Below are 25,578 nucleotides of genomic sequence, written 5' to 3' on the forward strand. Positions count from 1 at the left end.
CTTCTTGGTCTCCTCCAGCTCCTCCCTCACGTCCCAGCCGCAGTGAAGAAGGTCCTGCAGCGACCGCAGCTCGCACTGCAGCCCTCTGAAGTCCCTCCTCTTCTCACACTCCTGTTGTCGACCCTTGGCCTGAAAGAAACAGCGAAACTCAAGTTTAACATATTCCCACCAATCAGAGACTGTTTGGAAGCTACCCTTGTAGGACTGCCACATTGCGTAGGCTGCTCTCAGCTCCTCCACGACTTCATCCTGAGCCAGCAGAGCACAATTCAGCTTCCAGGAGCCGGGGCCGGACGGAAAACCGTCGCCGAGGACACCTTGTAAGTGAATGGCTCTGTGGTCGGAGAAGAAGCAGGAGACCATCGAGTGCCTACTCTGCCTGACTGCCCGAGAGGTGAACACAAAGTCAATCCTGGAGCGGAGTGAGCCATCGGGTCGGCTCCACGAATAGTTCGTGGAGCCTCTCCCCATGGAGCCCACCACGTCCTGAAGAGAGGCCTCGGTTACCATCTCGATGAGCAGCTTGGACGTGATGTCCAACTTGGCAGATGTGCCAGAACTACGACCGTCCTCCTCGATGGGGCAGTTGAAATCCCCGGCCATCACTAAGGTCCTGGTGGTGGCAAGCTGAAGCCGCAGGGTCTGGAAAAGCTCCAAACGCTCATTCTTCAGTGGGGACGCATACACGTTGATGAACCTGACAGGTTCCCCCGCCCAGTTGCCATCTACAACAAGAGCCCTGCCGCAGATGAGCTCCTGGACGGACTCAAGCGTGAATGCGCCCCCCCTGATCAGAATTGCGACCCCCGCAGACTTGCAGTCACCCCCACCGGACCAGTAGGATGGACCGTGGGACCACTCCCTGGCCAGATGTTTGAAGGACCTAGAGGAGGGAAGGGAACATTCCTGCAACATATAAACATCACACAACTGGGAAGTAAGGAAGGCATAAATAGTCTGACATCTGAACTTGTCCTTGATGCTCCTGACATTAATGGAAAATAAGTTAATATTAGCCATCATGTAGGGAAAAAAGAAAAAGTTAGCGCAGGCAATACACCTTAGTTACCACTCCGGTCGGGTGGTCCCTCGTCGGTGTTGACTGCTGGTGACGGGATCACCAGCAGGCCCTCTTCCTCCATCTGGTCAAGCAGCGCGGCCTCAATCTCGGCGACCACCAGTTCCTCCTCTTCTGGCTCGGCCACCAGGGTCTCAACCATGTGCTCCATCTCTTCTGGCTCAGGGAGGGTATCCTCCTTTTCGCCTACGAAATCCAGAATCTTCTTTTTGGAGGATTCAGTAGCAGGGCTGTCCTCCACCTTCCTCTTTCCCCGGGTTGGAACTGGGGAGACAAGAAGGGGAAAATCCTCCTCGGAATAGATAGCGGCGGGTGGAGGAAAGGTTAATTCCACCGCTACCATGGTCTGGGGAGGGAGAGTGGCTGCCGGGGCAGGGGAAAGGACACCTGCTGAGGAGTAGGGGAAGGAGGAAGAGGAAGTGGAATCCTCAGCAGGGGTGGCCGGGGTGGGGGGGGATTGGACGGGGGTGGCAGGGGGAGGGATCGAGAGAGGGGTGACAGAACTCTTACCCTCCTTTGACTTTTTCTTCTGCTTCGGAGCTGCTGGGACCGTCGCTGGGGCTTTGGCCACCGACTCCTTGACCGCTTTGGCCTTGGTCGTCTCGGCCTTGGCCGCTGGGGCCTTGGTCGTCGCGTCCTTGACCTTCACAGGCCTGGTCGTCGGGGCCTTGTCCTCCGTAGCTGGGGTCGTCGCAACCACCGATGCCCAGGATCTCTCACGCCTGGGGCAATCCTTGTACAGATGAGCCGCCAGCCCACACAGGTTGCAGGACGTCTTCTTCGGGCAGTCCTTCGAGCTGTGTCCCGTCACTCGACAAATCCTGCAGGCATCCTCCTTGCAGTCCTTCATCTCGTGGCCGTTCTTGCCGCATCTCCTGCAGTTCCGCGGCATGTCCGGGTAATAGATGAGGCCGTAGGAGTTGCCCAGGGAGAATGTCGGGGGCAGGTGCCGAAGTCCGTCTGAGTACGCCAGGTCCCTGTGAAGTCTAACGGTCACCGACCACTTACCTGTCCAGAAGCCGAGTCCATTCAGGATGTGAGAGGGTTCCTTCACAACCAAACAGAAGCGTCTCAGGAAGGTACAGATGTCTTGGCCTGGGGTGTGCGGGTTGCGCATGGAGACCGTGTTCCTCCTTTCATCCCTCTGGATAGGGCAGCTACCTGTAAAGGCAGAGAAAGAATTATCCGGTCCTTTTGCGCTTACCATTTCCCAGAACCTCCTGCAGGTGTTCACAGTGGCGAAGGTGACGAAGAAGATCCCCGTCAAGAAGGTCTGGATGCTGAGGGTGTCCGACCTGGAGAAGCCTCGATCCAGCAGCATCTTCTGGCAGAACACGTCCGAGGACATGTCCGGCACCCTCCCATCCACTTCCTTCAGCTTCAGGGCCACCGTCTGCCGCATCCATGGCTCCAGGGCTGGAGCTTCGTGGCGGGGCTTCTGGGGTCCCTTCTGCTGGCCAGTCGTGGAGGCAGAGTCCTTGGGGTCAGAATCGGCTCCTGGCTGGGCCCTCCTGGCTGTCCCCAGCTCCAGGCTCTTCTTTTCGGCCTTCCTCGCAGCGCTTGCCATGGCTTTCCTCCTGCAGTTACTTCTTGGAGCTGGATCTGGAACTCTTCCCGGAATGGGTGGAGCTATGGAGATTCTTCTCCCGTCGTGTTCTGGACAAATTCCCCGAAAGGTCTTTGTCTCGATGATTTTCTTCCTCGAAGATTCCACAGGACAGCCCGATTCTTCTCCGAGTCTTCGTCTTCTTCTGGATTCTTTAGAGCTTCTTCCTCCCACCGATATCCGCCTTCGTTCTCTGATGTCAGCTGGGCTCCGAAGCTCTTCTCCTTCCGAGTTCGATCGCTCTCATCAAGTGTAGATCGTAGCTCTTGTGTTCTTAAAAGAACAGATACTACACTTGATCTTAGCCAAAAGGCCGAGAAGCGATAACCAGAATTGGTTTCAAACTACGGAGCCACCCAAGGATCCTGAAAAGTCCATTTGTGGAGATGAGCTCCTGGACTCCCGTTAAGAAGACATGTTGTCAACCTCTAGATCCCTTACATGCCTGCACTTTTCGGCTTGCTGCTGCTGCAATCCACGCGTTTTAGATCTGCATAACTCCACCTCTTTAAACACAGCACCTTCACCCCCTGCTGTTCCCACCCGCCTCAACACCGTTGGAAGGGAGGAGAACCAATTAAGGCGGGGGGTGGGGTGGAACGAGCAGCTGTCTACCCTTAGCAGGAGGGCTCCTGATTACATACCTCTCCTGCTGCTGCTGCTGCTGGCTGTCCAGCAGCAGACTGAAGGTGGCTGCTGCTGTGCACAGGTATATAAAGGCTCAGAGCCTATTATGACACGCGCAGCCAGCGTTCCATTGCCACATTCCATCTACTGCAGGCAGGATACCTGGCTGGCTGAATGTCGCTGAGAAGCTCACAGAGACCGCCATAAGCAACAGTTTAACAGAATGCCACAGACTAATCAACCAAACTTTTTGGGTTGGGTTCTCTTTTATAGTCTGCAGGCATTAAATGAAAGAAGTCAGTGTTCCAGCAGAAGGAGACAACGTTTCAGAAAAGGCATTGTAGCAAACCAAAAAAGAAATTTTAAGCGCAGCAGAGTAACCAGCGCACATACCTGTTAGCTCAGGTGAGTTTAAAAGGCTGCTGTTGATAACAAGGGCATTTGCTAAATAGATGGTGTGTGTGCAACAATACAGTTATATGAAAAAGTTTGGGCACCCCTATTAATCTTAAGCTTAATGTTTTATAAAAATTGGTGTTTTTGCAACAGCTATTTCAGTTTGATATATGTAATAACTGTTGGACACAGTAATGTTTCTGCCTTGAAATGAGGTTTATTGTACTAACAGAAAATGTGCACTCTGCATTCAAACAAAATTTGACAGGTGCATAAGTATGGGCACCTCACCAGAAAAGTGACATTAATATTTAGTAGATCCTCCTTTTGCAAAAATAACAGCCTCTCGTCGCTTCCTGTAGCTTTTAATGAGTTCCTGGATCCTGGATGAAGGTATTTTTGACCATTCCTCTTTACAAAACAATTCCAGTTCAGTTAAGTTTGATGGTCGCCGAGCATGGACAGCCCTCTTCAAATGATCCCCCAGATGTTCAATGATATTCATGTCTGGGGACTGGGATGGCGATTCCAGAACATTGTAATTGCTCCTCTACATGAATGCCTGAGTAGATTTGGAGCGGTGTTTTGGATCATTGTCTCGCTGAAAGATCCATCCCCTGCGTAACTTCAACTTTATCACTGATTCTTGAACATTATTGTCAAGAATCTGCTGATACTGAGTGGAATCCATGCGTCCCTCAACTTTAACAAGATTCCCGGTGCCGGCATTGGCCACACAGCCCCAAAGCATGATGGAACCTCCACAAAATTTTACTGTGGGTAGCAAGTGTTTTTCTTGGAATGCTGTGTTTTTTTGCCGCCATGCATAACGCCTTTTTGTATGACCAAACAACTCAATCTTGGTTTCATCAGTCCACAGGACCTTCTTCCAAAAAGAAATTGGCTTCTCCAAATGTGCTTTTGCATACCTCAGCCGACTCTGTTTGTGGCATGCTTGCAGAAACGGCTTCTTTCGCATCACTCTCCCATACAGCTTCTCCTTGTGCAAAGTGCGTTGTATAGTTGACCGATGCACAGTGACACCATCTGCAGCAAGTTGATGCTGCAGCTCTCTGGAGGTGGTCTGAGGATTGTCCTTGACTGATCTCACCATTCTTCTTCTCTGCCTTTCTGATGTTTTTCTTGGCCTGCCACTTCTGGCCTTAACAAGAACTTTCCCTGTGTTCTTCCATTTCCTTACTATGTTCCTCACAGTGGAAACTGACAGGTTAAATCTCTGAGACAGCTTTTTGTATCCTTCCCCTGAACAACTATGTTGAATAATCTTTGTTTTCAGATCATTTGACAGTCGTTTTGAGGAGCCCATGATGCCACTCTTCAGAGGAGATTCAAACAGGAGAAAAACTTGCAAGTGGCCACTTTAAGTAGCTTTTCTCATGATTGCATACACCTGGCTATGAAGTTCAAAGCTCAATGAGGTTACAAAACCCAAAAAAGTGCTTTAGTAAGTCAGTAAAAAGTAGGTAGGAGTACTTAAAACAAGAAAATGATAAGGGTGCCCATACTTATGCACCTGTCAAATTTTGTTTGAATGCAGATTGCACATTTTCTGTTAGTACAATAAACCTCATTTCAAGGCAGAAACATTACTGTTTCCAACAGTTATTACATATATCAAACTGAAATAGCTGTTGCAAAAACACCAATTTTTATAAAACATTAAGCTTAAGATTAATAGGGGTGACCAAACTTTTTCATATAACTGTATACTGAAAGGTCAATTATATTGTGCAGCTTATCTCACCACCTATAGTTATTTAGGTGAAAGCTCCAAAATGCTTGCCTAATATGTCTGTTTATCCAAAAGGAAGTAAAAAGGGAGAGCTAGAAAGATAGCATTGCATCACATTACATGGCAATGCAATGCACAGTTGCTGAAGTTGAACCAAAATGAGCTTGTAATCTGGCTTCTGCAACTTTGAACATGAAAAATCCAATGAGGAGAAGAAAAGCAAAGCCAAAGAGTCCATCCCAAAATCCGACAAACAAGCAAAATGAACAAAAAACATTGAATTCAATTCTTTCTGATTTTAGAAACTGCATTAAAGAAGGGGTGCACCGGTCCTGGAGATACTGCAATACCAGGTCAATGCGTGGAGTGGACAGAGCAAGCTCTTTTTCCATCTCCCTGTTCTAAAAATCCATTTAATATATGGTCCCCAGATAGGGGACGTATCAGATATTAAACTGATAAGAACAGATACTACACTTGATCTTAGCCAAAAGGCCGAGAAGCGATAACCAGAATTGGTTTCAAACTACGGAGCCACCCAAGGATCCTGAAAAGTCCATTTGTGGAGATGAGCTCCTGGACTCCCGTTAAGAAGACATGTTGTCAACCTCTAGATCCCTTACATGCCTGCACTTTTCGGCTTGCTGCTGCTGCAATCCACGCGTTTTAGATCTGCATAACTCCACCTCTTTAAACACAGCACCTTCACCCCCTGCTGTTCCCACCCGCCTCAACACCGTTGGAAGGGAGGAGAACCAATTAAGGCGGGGGGTGGGGTGGAACGAGCAGCTGTCTACCCTTAGCAGGAGGGCTCCTGATTACATACCTCTCCTGCTGCTGCTGCTGCTGGCTGTCCAGCAGCAGACTGAAGGTGGCTGCTGCTGTGCACAGGTATATAAAGGCTCAGAGCCTATTATGACACGCGCAGCCAGCGTTCCATTGCCACATTCCATCTACTGCAGGCAGGATACCTGGCTGGCTGAATGTCGCTGAGAAGCTCACAGAGACCGCCATAAGCAACAGTTTAACAGAATGCCACAGACTAATCAACCAAACTTTTTGGGTTGGGTTCTCTTTTATAGTCTGCAGGCATTAAATGAAAGAAGTCAGTGTTCCAGCAGAAGGAGACAACGTTTCAGAAAAGGCATTGTAGCAAACCAAAAAAGAAATTTTAAGCGCAGCAGAGTAACCAGCGCACATACCTGTTAGCTCAGGTGAGTTTAAAAGGCTGCTGTTGATAACAAGGGCATTTGCTAAATAGATGGTGTGTGTGCAACAATATACTGAAAGGTCAATTATATTGTGCAGCTTATCTCACCACCTGTAGTTATTTAGGTGAAAGCTCCAAAATGCTTGCCTAATATGTCTGTTTATCCAAAAGGAAGTAAAAAGGGAGAGCTAGAAAGATAGCATTGCATCACATTACATGGCAATGCAATGCACAGTTGCTGAAGTTGAACCAAAATGAGCTTGTAATCTGGCTTCTGCAACTTTGAACATGAAAAATCCAATGAGGAGAAGAAAAGCAAAGCCAAAGAGTCCATCCCAAAATCCGACAAACAAGCAAAATGAACAAAAAACATTGAATTCAATTCTTTCTGATTTTAGAAACTGCATTAAAGAAGGGGTGCACCGGTCCTGGAGATACTGCAATACCAGGTCAATGCGTGGAGTGGACAGAGCAAGCTCTTTTTCCATCTCCCTGTTCTAAAAATCCATTTAATATATGGTCCCCAGATAGGGGACGTATCAGATATTAAACTGATAAGAACAGATACTACACTTGATCTTAGCCAAAAGGCCGAGAAGCGATAACCAGAATTGGTTTCAAACTACGGAGCCACCCAAGGATCCTGAAAAGTCCATTTGTGGAGATGAGCTCCTGGACTCCCGTTAAGAAGACATGTTGTCAACCTCTAGATCCCTTACATGCCTGCACTTTTCGGCTTGCTGCTGCTGCAATCCACGCGTTTTAGATCTGCATAACTCCACCTCTTTAAACACAGCACCTTCACCCCCTGCTGTTCCCACCCGCCTCAACACCGTTGGAAGGGAGGAGAACCAATTAAGGCGGGGGGTGGGGTGGAACGAGCAGCTGTCTACCCTTAGCAGGAGGGCTCCTGATTACATACCTCTCCTGCTGCTGCTGCTGCTGGCTGTCCAGCAGCAGACTGAAGGTGGCTGCTGCTGTGCACAGGTATATAAAGGCTCAGAGCCTATTATGACACGCGCAGCCAGCGTTCCATTGCCACATTCCATCTACTGCAGGCAGGATACCTGGCTGGCTGAATGTCGCTGAGAAGCTCACAGAGACCGCCATAAGCAACAGTTTAACAGAATGCCACAGACTAATCAACCAAACTTTTTGGGTTGGGTTCTCTTTTATAGTCTGCAGGCATTAAATGAAAGAAGTCAGTGTTCCAGCAGAAGGAGACAACGTTTCAGAAAAGGCATTGTAGCAAACCAAAAAAGAAATTTTAAGCGCAGCAGAGTAACCAGCGCACATACCTGTTAGCTCAGGTGAGTTTAAAAGGCTGCTGTTGATAACAAGGGCATTTGCTAAATAGATGGTGTGTGTGCAACAATATACTGAAAGGTCAATTATATTGTGCAGCTTATCTCACCACCTGTAGTTATTTAGGTGAAAGCTCCAAAATGCTTGCCTAATATGTCTGTTTATCCAAAAGGAAGTAAAAAGGGAGAGCTAGAAAGATAGCATTGCATCACATTACATGGCAATGCAATGCACAGTTGCTGAAGTTGAACCAAAATGAGCTTGTAATCTGGCTTCTGCAACTTTGAACATGAAAAATCCAATGAGGAGAAGAAAAGCAAAGCCAAAGAGTCCATCCCAAAATCCGACAAACAAGCAAAATGAACAAAAAACATTGAATTCAATTCTTTCTGATTTTAGAAACTGCATTAAAGAAGGGGTGCACCGGTCCTGGAGATACTGCAATACCAGGTCAATGCATGGAGTGGACAGAGCAAGCTCTTTTTCCATCTCCCTGTTCTAAAAATCCATTTAATATATGGTCCCCAGATAGGGGACGTATCAGATATTAAACTGATAAGAACAGATACTACACTTGATCTTAGCCAAAAGGCCGAGAAGCGATAACCAGAATTGGTTTCAAACTACGGAGCCACCCAAGGATCCTGAAAAGTCCATTTGTGGAGATGAGCTCCTGGACTCCCGTTAAGAAGACATGTTGTCAACCTCTAGATCCCTTACATGCCTGCACTTTTCGGCTTGCTGCTGCTGCAATCCACGCGTTTTAGATCTGCATAACTCCACCTCTTTAAACACAGCACCTTCACCCCCTGCTGTTCCCACCCGCCTCAACACCGTTGGAAGGGAGGAGAACCAATTAAGGCGGGGGGTGGGGTGGAACGAGCAGCTGTCTACCCTTAGCAGGAGGGCTCCTGATTACATACCTCTCCTGCTGCTGCTGCTGCTGGCTGTCCAGCAGCAGACTGAAGGTGGCTGCTGCTGTGCACAGGTATATAAAGGCTCAGAGCCTATTATGACACGCGCAGCCAGCGTTCCATTGTTACATTCCATCTACTGCAGGCAGGATACCTGGCTGGCTGAATGTCGCTGAGAAGCTCATAGAGACCGCCATAAGCAACAGTTTAACAGAATGCCACAGACTAATCAACCAAACTTTTTGGGTTGGGTTCTCTTTTATAGTCTGCAGGCATTAAATGAAAGAAGTCAGTGTTCCAGCAGAAGGAGACAACGTTTCAGAAAAGGCATTGTAGCAAACCAAAAAAGAAATTTTAAGCGCAGCAGAGTAACCAGCGCACATACCTGTTAGCTCAGGTGAGTTTAAAAGGCTGCTGTTGATAACAAGGGCATTTGCTAAATAGATGGTGTGTGTGCAACAATATACTGAAAGGTCAATTATATTGTGCAGCTTATCTCACCACCTGTAGTTATTTAGGTGAAAGCTCCAAAATGCTTGCCTAATATGTCTGTTTATCCAAAAGGAAGTAAAAAGGGAGAGCTAGAAAGATAGCATTGCATCACATTACATGGCAATGCAATGCACAGTTGCTGAAGTTGAACCAAAATGAGCTTGTAATCTGGCTTCTGCAACTTTGAACATGAAAAATCCAATGAGGAGAAGAAAAGCAAAGCCAAAGAGTCCATCCCAAAATCCGACAAACAAGCAAAATGAACAAAAAACATTGAATTCAATTCTTTCTGATTTTAGAAACTGCATTAAAGAAGGGGTGCACCGGTCCTGGAGATACTGCAATACCAGGTCAATGCGTGGAGTGGACAGAGCAAGCTCTTTTTCCATCTCCCTGTTCTAAAAATCCATTTAATATATGGTCCCCAGATAGGGGACGTATCAGATATTAAACTGATAAGAACAGATACTACACTTGATCTTAGCCAAAAGGCCGAGAAGCGATAACCAGAATTGGTTTCAAACTACGGAGCCACCCAAGGATCCTGAAAAGTCCATTTGTGGAGATGAGCTCCTGGACTCCCGTTAAGAAGACATGTTGTCAACCTCTAGATCCCTTACATGCCTGCACTTTTCGGCTTGCTGCTGCTGCAATCCACGCGTTTTAGATCTGCATAACTCCACCTCTTTAAACACAGCACCTTCACCCCCTGCTGTTCCCACCCGCCTCAACACCGTTGGAAGGGAGGAGAACCAATTAAGGCGGGGGGTGGGGTGGAACGAGCAGCTGTCTACCCTTAGCAGGAGGGCTCCTGATTACATACCTCTCCTGCTGCTGCTGCTGCTGGCTGTCCAGCAGCAGACTGAAGGTGGCTGCTGCTGTGCACAGGTATATAAAGGCTCAGAGCCTATTATGACATGCGCAGCCAGCGTTCCATTGCCACATTCCATCTACTGCAGGCAGGATACCTGGCTGGCTGAATGTCGCTGAGAAGCTCACAGAGACCGCCATAAGCAACAGTTTAACAGAATGCCACAGACTAATCAACCAAACTTTTTGGGTTGGGTTCTCTTTTATAGTCTGCAGGCATTAAATGAAAGAAGTCAGTGTTCCAGCAGAAGGAGACAACGTTTCAGAAAAGGCATTAAAGCAAACCAAAAAAGAAATTTTAAGCGCAGCAGAGTAACCAGCGCACATACCTGTTAGCTCAGGTGAGTTTAAAAGGCTGCTGTTGATAACAAGGGCATTTGCTAAATAGATGGTGTGTGTGCAACAATATACTGAAAGGTCAATTATATTGTGCAGCTTATCTCACCACCTGTAGTTATTTAGGTGAAAGCTCCAAAATGCTTGCCTAATATGTCTGTTTATCCAAAAGGAAGTAAAAAGGGAGAGCTAGAAAGATAGCATTGCATCACATTACATGGCAATGCAATGCACAGTTGCTGAAGTTGAACCAAAATGAGCTTGTAATCTGGCTTCTGCAACTTTGAACATGAAAAATCCAATGAGGAGAAGAAAAGCAAAGCCAAAGAGTCCATCCCAAAATCCGACAAACAAGCAAAATGAACAAAAAACATTGAATTCAATTCTTTCTGATTTTAGAAACTGCATTAAAGAAGGGGTGCACCGGTCCTGGAGATACTGCAATACCAGGTCAATGCGTGGAGTGGACAGAGCAAGCTCTTTTTCCATCTCCCTGTTCTAAAAATCCATTTAATATATGGTCCCCAGATAGGGGACGTATCAGATATTAAACTGATAAGAACAGATTTTTTTTTTTTTTTTTTTTTCCATATTTCAGTTTATTTTCATTTTAACTTTAGAATTTCCATTTTTTACAGGGGGGTACATATGGTGCAACAAGAACATCACAAGATAAGTACATTCCAATCTTTTTGCTTCCAAATTTCATTAGCTTTTTTATCACCAAACAACACCTTATCTCTCCAGAAATATAAAAACATATAACTTAGGCATAACTTAATACATTCTTGTACCGATACTTCCTTATGTTTAAAAATCAAAATATTCCGAGTTTTCCAAAGCGCCATTTTCACACAAGATAAAATTATCCATACAACCTTGAACACTTCATCCTTGACACCCAACCCGTAAAAAATTCTATTAAAATCTAGAAAATTAACACCACTTAGAGCTTTAACTAAATTACTAATCTTTCTCCATACTAATTGCGCATAACAACAGTTCCAAAAAATGTGCATAGCTGTTTCGCCAGCAGCACATTTACGTCTTGGGCATTTTTCAAACCGTACCAATCCTCTTCTATATTGGAAATCTCGAGTTGGCAGACAGTCTTTAATACTACACCATATTAAGTCCTTGTGTTCATTAGTCAAACACTTAAAATTTGCATTAATCCAAATTTTATCTACAACATTATCGGAAAATCGCTCTACCGGACTAGCTATCACCCTGCTTTCTAAGACTTTTAAAATGTTCTTATGATTTCCAAGTATTTTAAGATCCATATTCATTAATTTAAAATCCCTCAGAATTCTTTCTAAAATAATATAATTCCCAGATGGCATAAACTTATATGGCCGATCCAAATGCATTTGTAACCATTTGTATTTGCTAATAAAAAAACCCAAATTGTATGTTAAAAAGGTTTTCAGCCTAGAAACTGGTCCTAATAAAGTGCATATGCAATTAGCTAAATACTTGGCATAAATGAAGGTTCTGATGTCTGGGAAGCCTTTCCCTCCTTTCCCTTTAATTTTGTACAACTCTTCCCTTTTTACCCTTTCCATTTTTGACTTCCATAGGAAATTAAAACATAACTTAATTATCTTTTTCATTACATTAATAGGAGGTATAAAAACAGTTGAAATGTATAAAATTATCGGAAGTAAGACCTGCTTTATTATCAAGATTTTGCCTTCCATTGTTAAACTTCTCAAGTTCCAAAAATCAATCTTTTTCCTTACCCTTTCAAGCAGGGACTCCCAATTCCTCACATTCCCACATGTCTCTGTAAAAAATACCCCTAAAACTTTAATTTCCATTACTCTCATCAGCTTGCAATCCGAATTTAAAAGAAATTTACCCATAGTTAAAACACCTGATTTTTCTAAATTTATTTTAAAACCAGATGCTCCACCAAACCACACAACTGTCCTTAAAACTCTATGAAGACTCTTAATGTCCCGCACTAAAACTGACACATCATCCATATAAGCTAAAACCTTCACTTGGTCATTCCTACTGCCAGGAATAAAAAAGCCATTAATAACTTTATCTTTCCTAAAAGCAGTTAAAAGGGGTTCTATTGCACAAATGAAAAGTATAGGCGACAGGGGGCACCCCTGCTTAACCCCACAATTAATATTAATATTTTCCGATAAAAAACCATTAATAGAAATCTTACTAAAACATAACTTATACAGACATTTAATACGTTCAATAAAAACACCAGGACATCCTATTTTTTTTAAAACGGCAAATAAAAACTCATGAGCAACCCTATCATATGCCTCCTCAAAATCAAGGGAAACAAGGGCCAAGTCCTGCTTCCTATCAGCCACATCCCATATTATATCTCTCAGTAAGATTAGCGTGTCGGTAATCTTACGATTCGGGACTGCACAAGACTGATCCACCTCAATAACCGACCCTATCACACTCTTTAATCTATTGGCCAATAGTTTTGCATATACTTTATAGTCTGTATTTAGCAGCGTAATAGGCCTCCAATTTTTAATCAGTTCTTTTCCTCCTTTTTTATATAATAAAACAATAAGGCCTTCTGCCCATGACTTGGGAATATTAAAAGAGGACTCCACTTCTGAAAACAACTCATAAAAATCTTCCCCTATAATATCCCACACAACCCTGTAAAACTCCACAGGGAGGCCATCCACACCTGGTGTCTTCTGATTTTGTAAAGTGCAAATAGTATTAAATATCTCCTCCTTAGTAAACTCCCTAGATAAAAGTAATTTTTCTTCCTCACTAAGAGCTTTATCCAGAACCTCTAAAAAATGGTTTTTCAATGATTCATCAATCTTTTTTCGAGAAAACAGATCATCATAAAACATTTTGGCCTGCAATGCTTTCCCTTCTGGGCTCACCTCACCCTCTAAGACCTCAATAAAATCCTTTTTTCCACATATTTTTTTAAAGAAAAACTTAGTGCATTTCTCATCCTCATCCAGGACCTTTACCCTAGAGTTGAAGATGATTTCTTTTCCCTTCTCTTTTAGTGCATTCTGAATTTTCTCCTTTACCTCACTAATACTGCTGTCCATATTAACTCCATTGTTTTGAAAATAATAATAACACTGCAAATTAGCATTTAACGCATCATAAAACTGCCTTTTCTCATACGCTTTCCTCTTTCCCAATTTAACAAAGAAGGTTCTGATCTTACCCTTCATAAAATCCCACCAGTCTAAAATACACTTAAAACCCTTTTTGTTAAGTTTTAATTCATTATAAAAAACCTTAAAGTCTTCTTTAAAATTCTCCCCCTGTAATAAAGAAACATTCAGTTTCCAATGCGAAGGTTTTTTCTTACCGCAAGGGTCTATTGCTAAAGTGCATCCCAATAACTTATGATCCGAAAAAGGATTAATACTTGTCTTAAAAGAGGAACATTTAAAAGAATCAGACATAAAAAAGTGATCAATCCTAGACGTAAAACCTCTGTTTGACCACGTAACTTCAAATTCTTTTTTACTACCATCCATAGCCCATGCATCCTTTAAACTGAAGGCAGAAATTATGTTCTTAAGGCAGGTTACCGACCCATCCCGTACATTATTTAACTGGCAGTTAAAATCCCCACCAATTAAAATCGGATCTGCACCTGATAAAAAAAGCTGTAAAATCTCGAATAAATGTAATCTTTGATTTTTCTCAGTATGAGCATAAATATTAAAACAACGCACCCTTTTACCCTCCCTCATTACTTCTACACATAGAATACGACCAGGGTAAATTTCCTCATACTTCACCACCTCCCACTCACTAGAGCACAAAAAACCCACCCCATCACTTTTCAATTCATTCCCACCAGAAAAAACCATGTTACCCTTCCATATTCCACGTAAATATTCATAGCTCATTTTCCTTTCTAAATTACATTCTTGTAAAAAAATAAAATCGCATTTCTCATTATTCAAAAAATCATATAATGCAGTGCGTTTGTATAAATTGTTCAACCCCTGAACATTCAGGGATACAACAGTAATCATCTTCTAGTAATAGGCCCAGGGCTAATCCCTCCGCCCTCATCTACCAAAGGTGATTTCACATCCACAATTAAGGATTCTTGATCAGAAGAACTTGAGGGAGATACATCCCCAAACAAAGAAGACGCGTCACCACGAGATTTTTTCCCACCCAAGTCCTCCATGATCTCCTGTTGCTCTTCTTCCCATGTACTCCTTTTCAAAGATTTTGAACTTAAGTCCATATTTTCCTGGGCACAAGGAATCCCTGACGACATCTCTGATAATACCGCCAGAGCAGCAACTGTATCCACAATACCTTGTTGCCCCTCCTTTTCCTCTTCCAATGTTCCTTCCTCTCTTCCATCTTCTTTCCTCTCTCCTTCTTTCTTTTTATCTTCTTTCTTCTTGTCTTCCTTCTTCTTGTCTTCCTTCTTCTTTTCTTCCTTCTTCTTTACTTCCTTCTTCTTTTCTTCCTTCTTCCTTTCTTCTTTCTTCTTTTCTTCAGCTTTCTTCCTCTCTTCTCTTTTTTCTCTATTACTTAGAGGTGCCAGAACCTCTACTTCCTGCGCCACATTAGAAGAACTTTCTGATCCTCCATCCTCCATCTGCCCACCATCCCCTTGTTTATCTTCAGCATCAGCCTCAGATGTTTGCCTGGCTTGCATTGGGCACTCTCTCGCCTGATGAACCGGGCCAGAACATACTTCACAAGGGGCGCAATTTTCATCCATATGGCCATATTTCCGACATCGTTTACAATATGGTGGCATATTAGAAAAAAACAAAAAGCCTCTATCTCTATTTATGAACACGACTGGTGGGGGTCTTAAGACACCCCCCTCCACTGACGGGTCCTTTTTAAAAACGACCTGATACAGTCTCTTGCCGTTCCAGGCCCCAAAACCAGTCGTACAACGTTTTTTCATAATTAATACGGAGCAAAACCTTCTTAAGTATGAAGTCACTTGCTCATCAGATATGAAAGGGTTATACATATGTATTGTTAGCATCCTTTGATCAAATTGAAAGCGAGGCGTGGCTGAAATTCCTTCCAATACCTCACTATGCTCACAGGCTGCAGCATATCTAAAACTGGAAAAAACCCTCTCACATACACCAGCACCTCTCAAAGTCACATCGTGTACTCCTCTGTTAGAAAATGACTGAACACAAAAGTAATCATCCTTGCTGATATGCAAGATAGGAGTAAAGACTTTCCTGTACAAAAAGTCCAAGTTTTTAACTTGCCTAAATTCCACACTCACCACAAACCGGATGGTGTCCTTCATGTAGGCATCGTCCTGATCCAAATTCATCTCCATTTCCACACAGAGAAAATTCAAAAGAAAGCCCGATGACGTCCAAAAATAACAGCACCAGACTCGATCCCTTCTGTTCAGCAGCGTCCAGAACTCCAGTCCTGAAGAAATCCTCCTCCACGATCCAGAATTCCTTCCACGCCGAAAGGTACGAGAAACACCTTCCTTCCTTCCCAATAGCAGCAGTTATAATCGGAAAAGGCCGAGAAAGAATTCCAGTGATCACGAACCTGCCTCCTGACACCAATCACAAGGATCGTGCCAAAAGGCCGAGAAGCGATAACCAGAATTGGTTTCAAACTACGGAGCCACCCAAGGATCCTGAAAAGTCCATTTGTGGAGATGAGCTCCTGGACTCCCGTTAAGAAGACATGTTGTCAACCTCTAGATCCCTTACATGCCTGCACTTTTCGGCTTGCTGCTGCTGCAATCCACGCGTTTTAGATCTGCATAACTCCACCTCTTTAAACAGAGCACCTTCACCCCCTGCTGTTCCCACCCGCCTCAACACCATTGGAAGGGAGGAGAACCAATTAAGGCGGGGGGTGGGGTGGAACGAGCAGCTGTCTACCCTTAGCAGGAGGGCTCCTGATTACATACCTCTCCTGCTGCTGCTGCTGCTGCTGGCTGTCCAGCAGCAGACTGAAGGTGGCTGCTGCTGTGCACAGGTATATAAAGGCTCAGAGCCTATTATGACACGCGCAGCCAGCGTTCCATTGCCACATTCCATCTACTGCAGGCAGGATACCTGGCTGGCTGAATGTCGCTGAGAAGCTCACAGAGACCGCCATAAGCAACAGTTTAACAGAATGCCACAGACTAATCAACCAAACTTTTTGGGTTGGGTTCTCTTTTATAGTCTGCAGGCATTAAATGAAAGAAGTCAGTGTTCCAGCAGAAGGAGACAACGTTTCAGAAAAGGCATTGTAGCAAACCAAAAAAGAAATTTTAAGCGCAGCAGAGTAACCAGCGCACATACCTGTTAGCTCAGGTGAGTTTAAAAGGCTGCTGTTGATAACAAGGGCATTTGCTAAATAGATGGTGTGTGTGCAACAATATACTGAAAGGTCAATTATATTGTGCAGCTTATCTCACCACCTGTAGTTATTTAGGTGAAAGCTCCAAAATGCTTGCCTAATATGTCTGTTTATCCAAAAGGAAGTAAAAAGGGAGAGCTAGAAAGATAGCATTGCATCACATTACATGGCAATGCAATGCACAGTTGCTGAAGTTGAACCAAAATGAGCTTGTAATCTGGCTTCTGCAACTTTGAACATGAAAAATCCAATGAGGAGAAGAAAAGCAAAGCCAAAGAGTCCATCCCAAAATCCGACAAACAAGCAAAATGAACAAAAAACATTGAATTCAATTCTTTCTGATTTTAGAAACTGCATTAAAGAAGGGGTGCACCGGTCCTGGAGATACTGCAATACCAGGTCAATGCGTGGAGTGGACAGAGCAAGCTCTTTTTCCATCTCCCTGTTCTAAAAATCCATTTAATATATGGTCCCCAGATAGGGGACGTATCAGATATTAAACTGATAAGAACAGATACTACACTTGATCTTAGCCAAAAGGCCGAGAAGCGATAACCAGAATTGGTTTCAAACTACGGAGCCACCCAAGGATCCTGAAAAGTCCATTTGTGGAGATGAGCTCCTGGACTCCCGTTAAGAAGACATGTTGTCAACCTCTAGATCCCTTACATGCCTGCACTTTTCGGCTTGCTGCTGCTGCAATCCACGCGTTTTAGATCTGCATAACTCCACCTCTTTAAACACAGCACCTTCACCCCCTGCTGTTCCCACCCGCCTCAACACCGTTGGAAGGGAGGAGAACCAATTAAGGCGGGGGGTGGGGTGGAACGAGCAGCTGTCTACCCTTAGCAGGAGGGCTCCTGATTACATACCTCTCCTGCTGCTGCTGCTGCTGGCTGTCCAGCAGCAGACTGAAGGTGGCTGCTGCTGTGCACAGGTATATAAAGGCTCAGAGCCTATTATGACACGCGCAGCCAGCGTTCCATTGCCACATTCCATCTACTGCAGGCAGGATACCTGGCTGGCTGAATGTCGCTGAGAAGCTCACAGAGACCGCCATAAGCAACAGTTTAACAGAATGCCACAGACTAATCAACCAAACTTTTTGGGTTGGGTTCTCTTTTATAGTCTGCAGGCATTAAATGAAAGAAGTCAGTGTTCCAGCAGAAGGAGACAACGTTTCAGAAAAGGCATTGTAGCAAACCAAAAAAGAAATTTTAAGCGCAGCAGAGTAACCAGCGCACATACCTGTTAGCTCAGGTGAGTTTAAAAGGCTGCTGTTGATAACAAGGGCATTTGCTAAATAGATGGTGTGTGTGCAACAATATACTGAAAGGTCAATTATATTGTGCAGCTTATCTCACCACCTGTAGTTATTTAGGTGAAAGCTCCAAAATGCTTGCCTAATATGTCTGTTTATCCAAAAGGAAGTAAAAAGGGAGAGCTAGAAAGATAGCATTGCATCACATTACATGGCAATGCAATGCACAGTTGCTGAAGTTGAACCAAAATGAGCTTGTAATCTGGCTTCTGCAACTTTGAACATGAAAAATCCAATGAGGAGAAGAAAAGCAAAGCCAAAGAGTCCATCCCAAAATCCGACAAACAAGCAAAATGAACAAAAAACATTGAATTCAATTCTTTCTGATTTTAGAAACTGCATTAAAGAAGGGGTGCACCGGTCCTGGAGATACTGCAATACCAGGTCAATGCGTGGAGTGGACAGAGCAAGCTCTTTTTCCATCTCCCTGTTCTAAAAATCCATTTAATATATGGTCCCCAGATAGGGGACGTATCAGATATTAAACTGATAAGAACAGATACTACACTTGATCTTAGCCAAAAGGCCGAGAAGCGATAACCAGAATTGGTTTCAAACTACGGAGCCACCCAAGGATCCTGAAAAGTCCATTTGTGGAGATGAGCTCCTGGACTCCCGTTAAGAAGACATGTTGTCAACCTCTAGATCCCTTACATGCCTGCACTTTTCGGCTTGCTGCTGCTGCAATCCACGCGTTTTAGATCTGCATAACTCCACCTCTTTAAACACAGCACCTTCACCCCCTGCTGTTCCCACCCGCCTCAACACCGTTGGAAGGGAGGAGAACCAATTAAGGCGGGGGGTGGGGTGGAACGAGCAGCTGTCTACCCTTAGCAGGAGGGCTCCTGATTACATACCTCTCCTGCTGCTGCTGCTGCTGGCTGTCCAGCAGCAGACTGAAGGTGGCTGCTGCTGTGCACAGGTATATAAAGGCTCAGAGCCTATTATGACACGCGCAGCCAGCGTTCCATTGCCACATTCCATCTACTGCAGGCAGGATACCTGGCTGGCTGAATGTCGCTGAGAAGCTCACAGAGACCGCCATAAGCAACAGTTTAACAGAATGCCACAGACTAATCAACCAAACTTTTTGGGTTGGGTTCTCTTTTATAGTCTGCAGGCATTAAATGAAAGAAGTCAGTGTTCCAGCAGAAGGAGACAACGTTTCAGAAAAGGCATTGTAGCAAACCAAAAAAGAAATTTTAAGCGCAGCAGAGTAACCAGCGCACATACCTGTTAGCTCAGGTGAGTTTAAAAGGCTGCTGTTGATAACAAGGGCATTTGCTAAATAGATGGTGTGTGTGCAACAATATACTGAAAGGTCAATTATATTGTGCAGCTTATCTCACCACCTGTAGTTATTTAGGTGAAAGCTCCAAAATGCTTGCCTAATATGTCTGTTTATCCAAAAGGAAGTAAAAAGGGAGAGCTAGAAAGATAGCATTGCATCACATTACATGGCAATGCAATGCACAGTTGCTGAAGTTGAACCAAAATGAGCTTGTAATCTGGCTTCTGCAACTTTGAACATGAAAAATCCAATGAGGAGAAGAAAAGCAAAGCCAAAGAGTCCATCCCAAAATCCGACAAACAAGCAAAATGAACAAAAAACATTGAATTCAATTCTTTCTGATTTTAGAAACTGCATTAAAGAAGGGGTGCACCGGTCCTGGAGATACTGCAATACCAGGTCAATGTGTGGAGTGGACAGAGCAAGCTCTTTTTCCATCTCCCTGTTCTAAAAATCCATTTAATATATGGTCCCCAGATAGGGGACGTATCAGATATTAAACTGATAAGAACAGATACTACACTTGATCTTAGCCAAAAGGCCGAGAAGCGATAACCAGAATTGGTTTCAAACTACGGAGCCACCCAAGGATCCTGAAAAGTCCATTTGTGGAGATGAGCTCCTGGACTCCCGTTAAGAAGACATGTTGTCAACCTCTAGATCCCTTACATGCCTGCACTTTTCGGCTTGCTGCTGCTGCAATCCACGCGTTTTAGATCTGCATAACTCCACCTCTTTAAACACAGCACCTTCACCCCCTGCTGTTCCCACCCGCCTCAACACCGTTGGAAGGGAGGAGAACCAATTAAGGCGGGGGGTGGGGTGGAACGAGCAGCTGTCTACCCTTAGCAGGAGGGCTCCTGATTACATACCTCTCCTGCTGCTGCTGCTGCTGGCTGTCCAGCAGCAGACTGAAGGTGGCTGCTGCTGTGCACAGGTATATAAAGGCTCAGAGCCTATTATGACACGCGCAGCCAGCGTTCCATTGCCACATTCCATCTACTGCAGGCAGGATACCTGGCTGGCTGAATGTCGCTGAGAAGCTCACAGAGACCGCCATAAGCAACAGTTTAACAGAATGCCACAGACTAATCAACCAAACTTTTTGGGTTGGGTTCTCTTTTATAGTCTGCAGGCATTAAATGAAAGAAGTCAGTGTTCCAGCAGAAGGAGACAACGTTTCAGAAAAGGCATTGTAGCAAACCAAAAAAGAAATTTTAAGCGCAGCAGAGTAACCAGCGCACATACCTGTTAGCTCAGGTGAGTTTAAAAGGCTGCTGTTGATAACAAGGGCATTTGCTAAATAGATGGTGTGTGTGCAACAATATACTGAAAGGTCAATTATATTGTGCAGCTTATCTCACCACCTGTAGTTATTTAGGTGAAAGCTCCAAAATGCTTGCCTAATATGTCTGTTTATCCAAAAGGAAGTAAAAAGGGAGAGCTAGAAAGATAGCATTGCATCACATTACATGGCAATGCAATGCACAGTTGCTGAAGTTGAACCAAAATGAGCTTGTAATCTGGCTTCTGCAACTTTGAACATGAAAAATCCAATGAGGAGAAGAAAAGCAAAGCCAAAGAGTCCATCCCAAAATCCGACAAACAAGCAAAATGAACAAAAAACATTGAATTCAATTCTTTCTGATTTTAGAAACTGCATTAAAGAAGGGGTGCACCGGTCCTGGAGATACTGCAATACCAGGTCAATGCGTGGAGTGGACAGAGCAAGCTCTTTTTCCATCTCCCTGTTCTAAAAATCCATTTAATATATGGTCCCCAGATAGGGGACGTATCAGATATTAAACTGATAAGAACAGATACTACACTTGATCTTAGCCAAAAGGCCGAGAAGCGATAACCAGAATTGGTTTCAAACTACGGAGCCACCCAAGGATCCTGAAAAGTCCATTTGTGGAGATGAGCTCCTGGACTCCCGTTAAGAAGACATGTTGTCAACCTCTAGATCCCTTACATGCCTGCACTTTTCGGCTTGCTGCTGCTGCAATCCACGCGTTTTAGATCTGCATAACTCCACCTCTTTAAACACAGCACCTTCACCCCCTGCTGTTCCCACCCGCCTCAACACCGTTGGAAGGGAGGAGAACCAATTAAGGCGGGGGGTGGGGTGGAACGAGCAGCTGTCTACCCTTAGCAGGAGGGCTCCTGATTACATACCTCTCCTGCTGCTGCTGCTGCTGGCTGTCCAGCAGCAGACTGAAGGTGGCTGCTGCTGTGCACAGGTATATAAAGGCTCAGAGCCTATTATGACACGCGCAGCCAGCGTTCCATTGCCACATTCCATCTACTGCAGGCAGGATACCTGGCTGGCTGAATGTCGCTGAGAAGCTCACAGAGACCGCCATAAGCAACAGTTTAACAGAATGCCACAGACTAATCAACCAAACTTTTTGGGTTGGGTTCTCTTTTATAGTCTGCAGGCATTAAATGAAAGAAGTCAGTGTTCCAGCAGAAGGAGACAACGTTTCAGAAAAGGCATTGTAGCAAACCAAAAAAGAAATTTTAAGCGCAGCAGAGTAACCAGCGCACATACCTGTTAGCTCAGGTGAGTTTAAAAGGCTGCTGTTGATAACAAGGGCATTTGCTAAATAGATGGTGTGTGTGCAACAATATACTGAAAGGTCAATTATATTGTGCAGCTTATCTCACCACCTGTAGTTATTTAGGTGAAAGCTCCAAAATGCTTGCCTAATATGTCTGTTTATCCAAAAGGAAGTAAAAAGGGAGAGCTAGAAAGATAGCATTGCATCACATTACATGGCAATGCAATGCACAGTTGCTGAAGTTGAACCAAAATGAGCTTGTAATCTGGCTTCTGCAACTTTGAACATGAAAAATCCAATGAGGAGAAGAAAAGCAAAGCCAAAGAGTCCATCCCAAAATCCGACAAACAAGCAAAATGAACAAAAAACATTGAATTCAATTCTTTCTGATTTTAGAAACTGCATTAAAGAAGGGGTGCACCGGTCCTGGAGATACTGCAATACCAGGTCAATGCGTGGAGTGGACAGAGCAAGCTCTTTTTCCATCTCCCTGTTCTAAAAATCCATTTAATATATGGTCCCCAGATAGGGGACATATCAGATATTAAACTGATAAGAACAGATTTTTTGATTGAAGCTGCATCCAAGGCACTGAAAAATGTGACCGAAGTCACACCAAAACAGCGCACGAGGCGAGGATTCATGTGGACCCTTCCCGGAGGAGAGGGTCCCCAATAAACCATCCCCATCCCTCCGAGCCAGAAGGCCACAGCGAGGGTCAGGGATCTCCGATGCTCTCCCTAGCCGAAGCCGGAGAAGAGCCGTTTTCGTGCTCCCAGCTTCCATCTAGGCTGCCACCCTAGTGGAGCTGGAGCCTGTGTTGGTTTCTCAGCCCAAAGCTGACCGGACCTCCGACCGGGTTTATAAAAATTCCCCTTCCTAGCCCGGAGGCCAGGAATAGGGGGGGTTGCTCAGAAAGTATGATTGGCAAAGGTGCGGCGTGCTACGAAGCCAAGTCTTTCTGGGGTTCCCAGTCACAGTAAGCTTGGACTCCCACCAGGGCGCCTACTCCTGAAGCACATTGCTCCAAAGCCCTCACACTTACCCAGCCTAGTGACTTCGATCCTGGAGGGCCATGTTTTCCATCAGATAACTCTATGAGCCACCTGGCGTACTAACTAGTGCACCAAACCAGTGTGTAATATGCATCAATTTACTAGGGCAGCCCAAGGACAAAACTGCCTTTTCAAAAGATACTACACTTGATCTTAGCCAAAAGGCCGAGAAGCGATAACCAGAATTGGTTTCAAACTACGGAGCCACCCAAGGATCCTGAAAAGTCCATTTGTGGAGATGAGCTCCTGGACTCCCGTTAAGAAGACATGTTGTCAACCTCTAGATCCCTTACATGCCTGCACTTTTCGGCTTGCTGCTGCTGCAATCCACGCGTTTTAGATCTGCATAACTCCACCTCTTTAAACACAGCACCTTCACCCCCTGCTGTTCCCACCCGCCTCAACATCGTTGGAAGGGAGGAGAACCAATTAAGGCGGGGGGTGGGGTGGAACGAGCAGCTGTCTACCCTTAGCAGGAGGGCTCCTGATTACATACCTCTCCTGCTGCTGCTGCTGGCTGTCCAGCAGCAGACTGAAGGTGGCTGCTGCTGTGCACAGGTATATAAAGGCTCAGAGCCTATTATGACACGCGCAGCCAGCGTTACATTGCCACATTCCATCTACTGCAGGCAGGATACCTGGCTGGCTGAATGTCGCTGAGAAGCTCACAGAGACCGCCATAAGCAACAGTTTAACAGAATGCCACAGACTAATCAACCAAACTTTTTGGGTTGGGTTCTCTTTTATAGTCTGCAGGCATTAAATGAAAGAAGTCAGTGTTCCAGCAGAAGGAGACAACGTTTCAGAAAAGGCATTGTAGCAAACCAAAAAAGAAATTTTAAGCGCAGCAGAGTAACCAGCGCACATACCTGTTAGCTCAGGTGAGTTTAAAAGGCTGCTGTTGATAACAAGGGCATTTGCTAAATAGATGGTGTGTGTGCAACAATATACTGAAAGGTCAATTATATTGTGCAGCTTATCTCACCACCTGTAGTTATTTAGGTGAAAGCTCCAAAATGCTTGCCTAATATGTCTGTTTATCCAAAAGGAAGTAAAAAGGGAGAGCTAGAAAGATAGCATTGCATCACATTACATGGCAATGCAATGCACAGTTGCTGAAGTTGAACCAAAATGAGCTTGTAATCTGGCTTCTGCAACTTTGAACATGAAAAATCCAATGAGGAGAAGAAAAGCAAAGCCAAAGAGTCCATCCCAAAATCCGACAAACAAGCAAAATGAACAAAAAACATTGAATTCAATTCTTTCTGATTTTAGAAACTGCATTAAAGAAGGGGTGCGCCGGTCCTGGAGATACTGCAATACCAGGTCAATGCGTGGAGTGGACAGAGCAAGCTCTTTTTCCATCTCCCTGTTCTAAAAATCCATTTAATATATGGTCCCCAGATAGGGGACGTATCAGATATTAAACTGATAAGAACAGATACTACACTTGATCTTAGCCAAAAGGCCGAGAAGCGATAACCAGAATTGGTTTCAAACTACGGAGCCACCCAAGGATCCTGAAAAGTCCATTTGTGGAGATGAGCTCCTGGACTCCCGTTAAGAAGACATGTTGTCAACCTCTAGATCCCTTACATGCCTGCACTTTTCGGCTTGCTGCTGCTGCAATCCACGCGTTTTAGATCTGCATAACTCCACCTCTTTAAACACAGCACCTTCACCCCCTGCTGTTCCCACCCGCCTCAACACCGTTGGAAGGGAGGAGAACCAATTAAGGCGGGGGGTGGGGTGGAACGAGCAGCTGTCTACCCTTAGCAGGAGGGCTCCTGATTACATACCTCTCCTGCTGCTGCTGCTGGCTGTCCAGCAGCAGACTGAAGGTGGCTGCTGCTGTGCACAGGTATATAAAGGCTCAGAGCCTATTATGACACGCGCAGCCAGCGTTCCATTGCCACATTCCATCTACTGCAGGCAGGATACCTGGCTGGCTGAATGTCGCTGAGAAGCTCACAGAGACCGCCATAAGCAACAGTTTAACAGAATGCCACAGACTAATCAACCAAACTTTTTGGGTTGGGTTCTCTTTTATAGTCTGCAGGCATTAAATGAAAGAAGTCAGTGTTCCAGCAGAAGGAGACAACGTTTCAGAAAAGGCATTGTAGCAAACCAAAAAAGAAATTTTAAGCGCAGCAGAGTAACCAGCGCACATACCTGTTAGCTCAGGTGAGTTTAAAAGGCTGCTGTTGATAACAAGGGCATTTGCTAAATAGATGGTGTGTGTGCAACAATATACTGAAAGGTCAATTATATTGTGCAGCTTATCTCACCACCTGTAGTTATTTAGGTGAAAGCTCCAAAATGCTTGCCTAATATGTCTGTTTATCCAAAAGGAAGTAAAAAGGGAGAGCTAGAAAGATAGCATTGCATCACATTACATGGCAATGCAATGCA

General features: G+C 44.7%; 10 non-coding genes and 3 pseudogenes across 10 annotated transcripts; all 13 read right to left on the bottom strand.

Annotated features, from left to right (window-relative positions):
• Window positions 1-2,929: 2,929 nt before the first annotated feature.
• Window positions 2,930-3,009, bottom strand: LOC141214390 (U2 spliceosomal RNA; annotated as a pseudogene).
• Window positions 3,010-5,776: 2,767 nt separating this feature from the next.
• On the bottom strand, window positions 5,777-5,967 carry LOC141214351 (U2 spliceosomal RNA). The gene has a single exon (XR_012283617.1). It is a non-coding gene; the product is annotated as a U2 spliceosomal RNA (small nuclear RNA).
• A 1,115-nt stretch (window positions 5,968-7,082) lies between these two features.
• Window positions 7,083-7,273, bottom strand: LOC141214363 (U2 spliceosomal RNA). The gene has a single exon (XR_012283628.1). It is a non-coding gene; the product is annotated as a U2 spliceosomal RNA (small nuclear RNA).
• Window positions 7,274-8,388: 1,115 nt separating this feature from the next.
• Window positions 8,389-8,579, bottom strand: LOC141214296 (U2 spliceosomal RNA). The gene has a single exon (XR_012283562.1). It is a non-coding gene; the product is annotated as a U2 spliceosomal RNA (small nuclear RNA).
• A 1,115-nt stretch (window positions 8,580-9,694) lies between these two features.
• On the bottom strand, window positions 9,695-9,885 carry LOC141214374 (U2 spliceosomal RNA). The gene has a single exon (XR_012283634.1). It is a non-coding gene; the product is annotated as a U2 spliceosomal RNA (small nuclear RNA).
• Window positions 9,886-11,000: 1,115 nt separating this feature from the next.
• Window positions 11,001-11,180, bottom strand: LOC141214379 (U2 spliceosomal RNA; annotated as a pseudogene).
• A 6,117-nt stretch (window positions 11,181-17,297) lies between these two features.
• Window positions 17,298-17,488, bottom strand: LOC141214385 (U2 spliceosomal RNA). Its single transcript, XR_012283642.1, has one exon. It is a non-coding gene; the product is annotated as a U2 spliceosomal RNA (small nuclear RNA).
• Window positions 17,489-18,603: 1,115 nt separating this feature from the next.
• On the bottom strand, window positions 18,604-18,794 carry LOC141214397 (U2 spliceosomal RNA). The gene has a single exon (XR_012283644.1). It is a non-coding gene; the product is annotated as a U2 spliceosomal RNA (small nuclear RNA).
• A 1,115-nt stretch (window positions 18,795-19,909) lies between these two features.
• LOC141214321 (U2 spliceosomal RNA) lies at window positions 19,910-20,100 on the bottom strand. The gene has a single exon (XR_012283587.1). It is a non-coding gene; the product is annotated as a U2 spliceosomal RNA (small nuclear RNA).
• A 1,115-nt stretch (window positions 20,101-21,215) lies between these two features.
• On the bottom strand, window positions 21,216-21,406 carry LOC141214410 (U2 spliceosomal RNA). Its single transcript, XR_012283645.1, has one exon. It is a non-coding gene; the product is annotated as a U2 spliceosomal RNA (small nuclear RNA).
• A 1,115-nt stretch (window positions 21,407-22,521) lies between these two features.
• LOC141214335 (U2 spliceosomal RNA) lies at window positions 22,522-22,703 on the bottom strand. Its single transcript, XR_012283601.1, has one exon. It is a non-coding gene; the product is annotated as a U2 spliceosomal RNA (small nuclear RNA).
• A 524-nt stretch (window positions 22,704-23,227) lies between these two features.
• LOC141214405 (U2 spliceosomal RNA) lies at window positions 23,228-23,343 on the bottom strand (annotated as a pseudogene).
• A 1,112-nt stretch (window positions 23,344-24,455) lies between these two features.
• On the bottom strand, window positions 24,456-24,646 carry LOC141214320 (U2 spliceosomal RNA). Its single transcript, XR_012283586.1, has one exon. It is a non-coding gene; the product is annotated as a U2 spliceosomal RNA (small nuclear RNA).
• Window positions 24,647-25,578: the final 932 nt, after the last annotated feature.

The sequence above is a fragment of the Phyllobates terribilis genome, unplaced genomic scaffold (assembly GCF_046119375.1).
Source record: "Phyllobates terribilis strain yellow unplaced genomic scaffold, ASM4611937v1 Scaffold_217__1_contigs__length_3308461, whole genome shotgun sequence".
Classification (NCBI taxonomy): Eukaryota; Metazoa; Chordata; class Amphibia; order Anura; family Dendrobatidae; genus Phyllobates; species Phyllobates terribilis.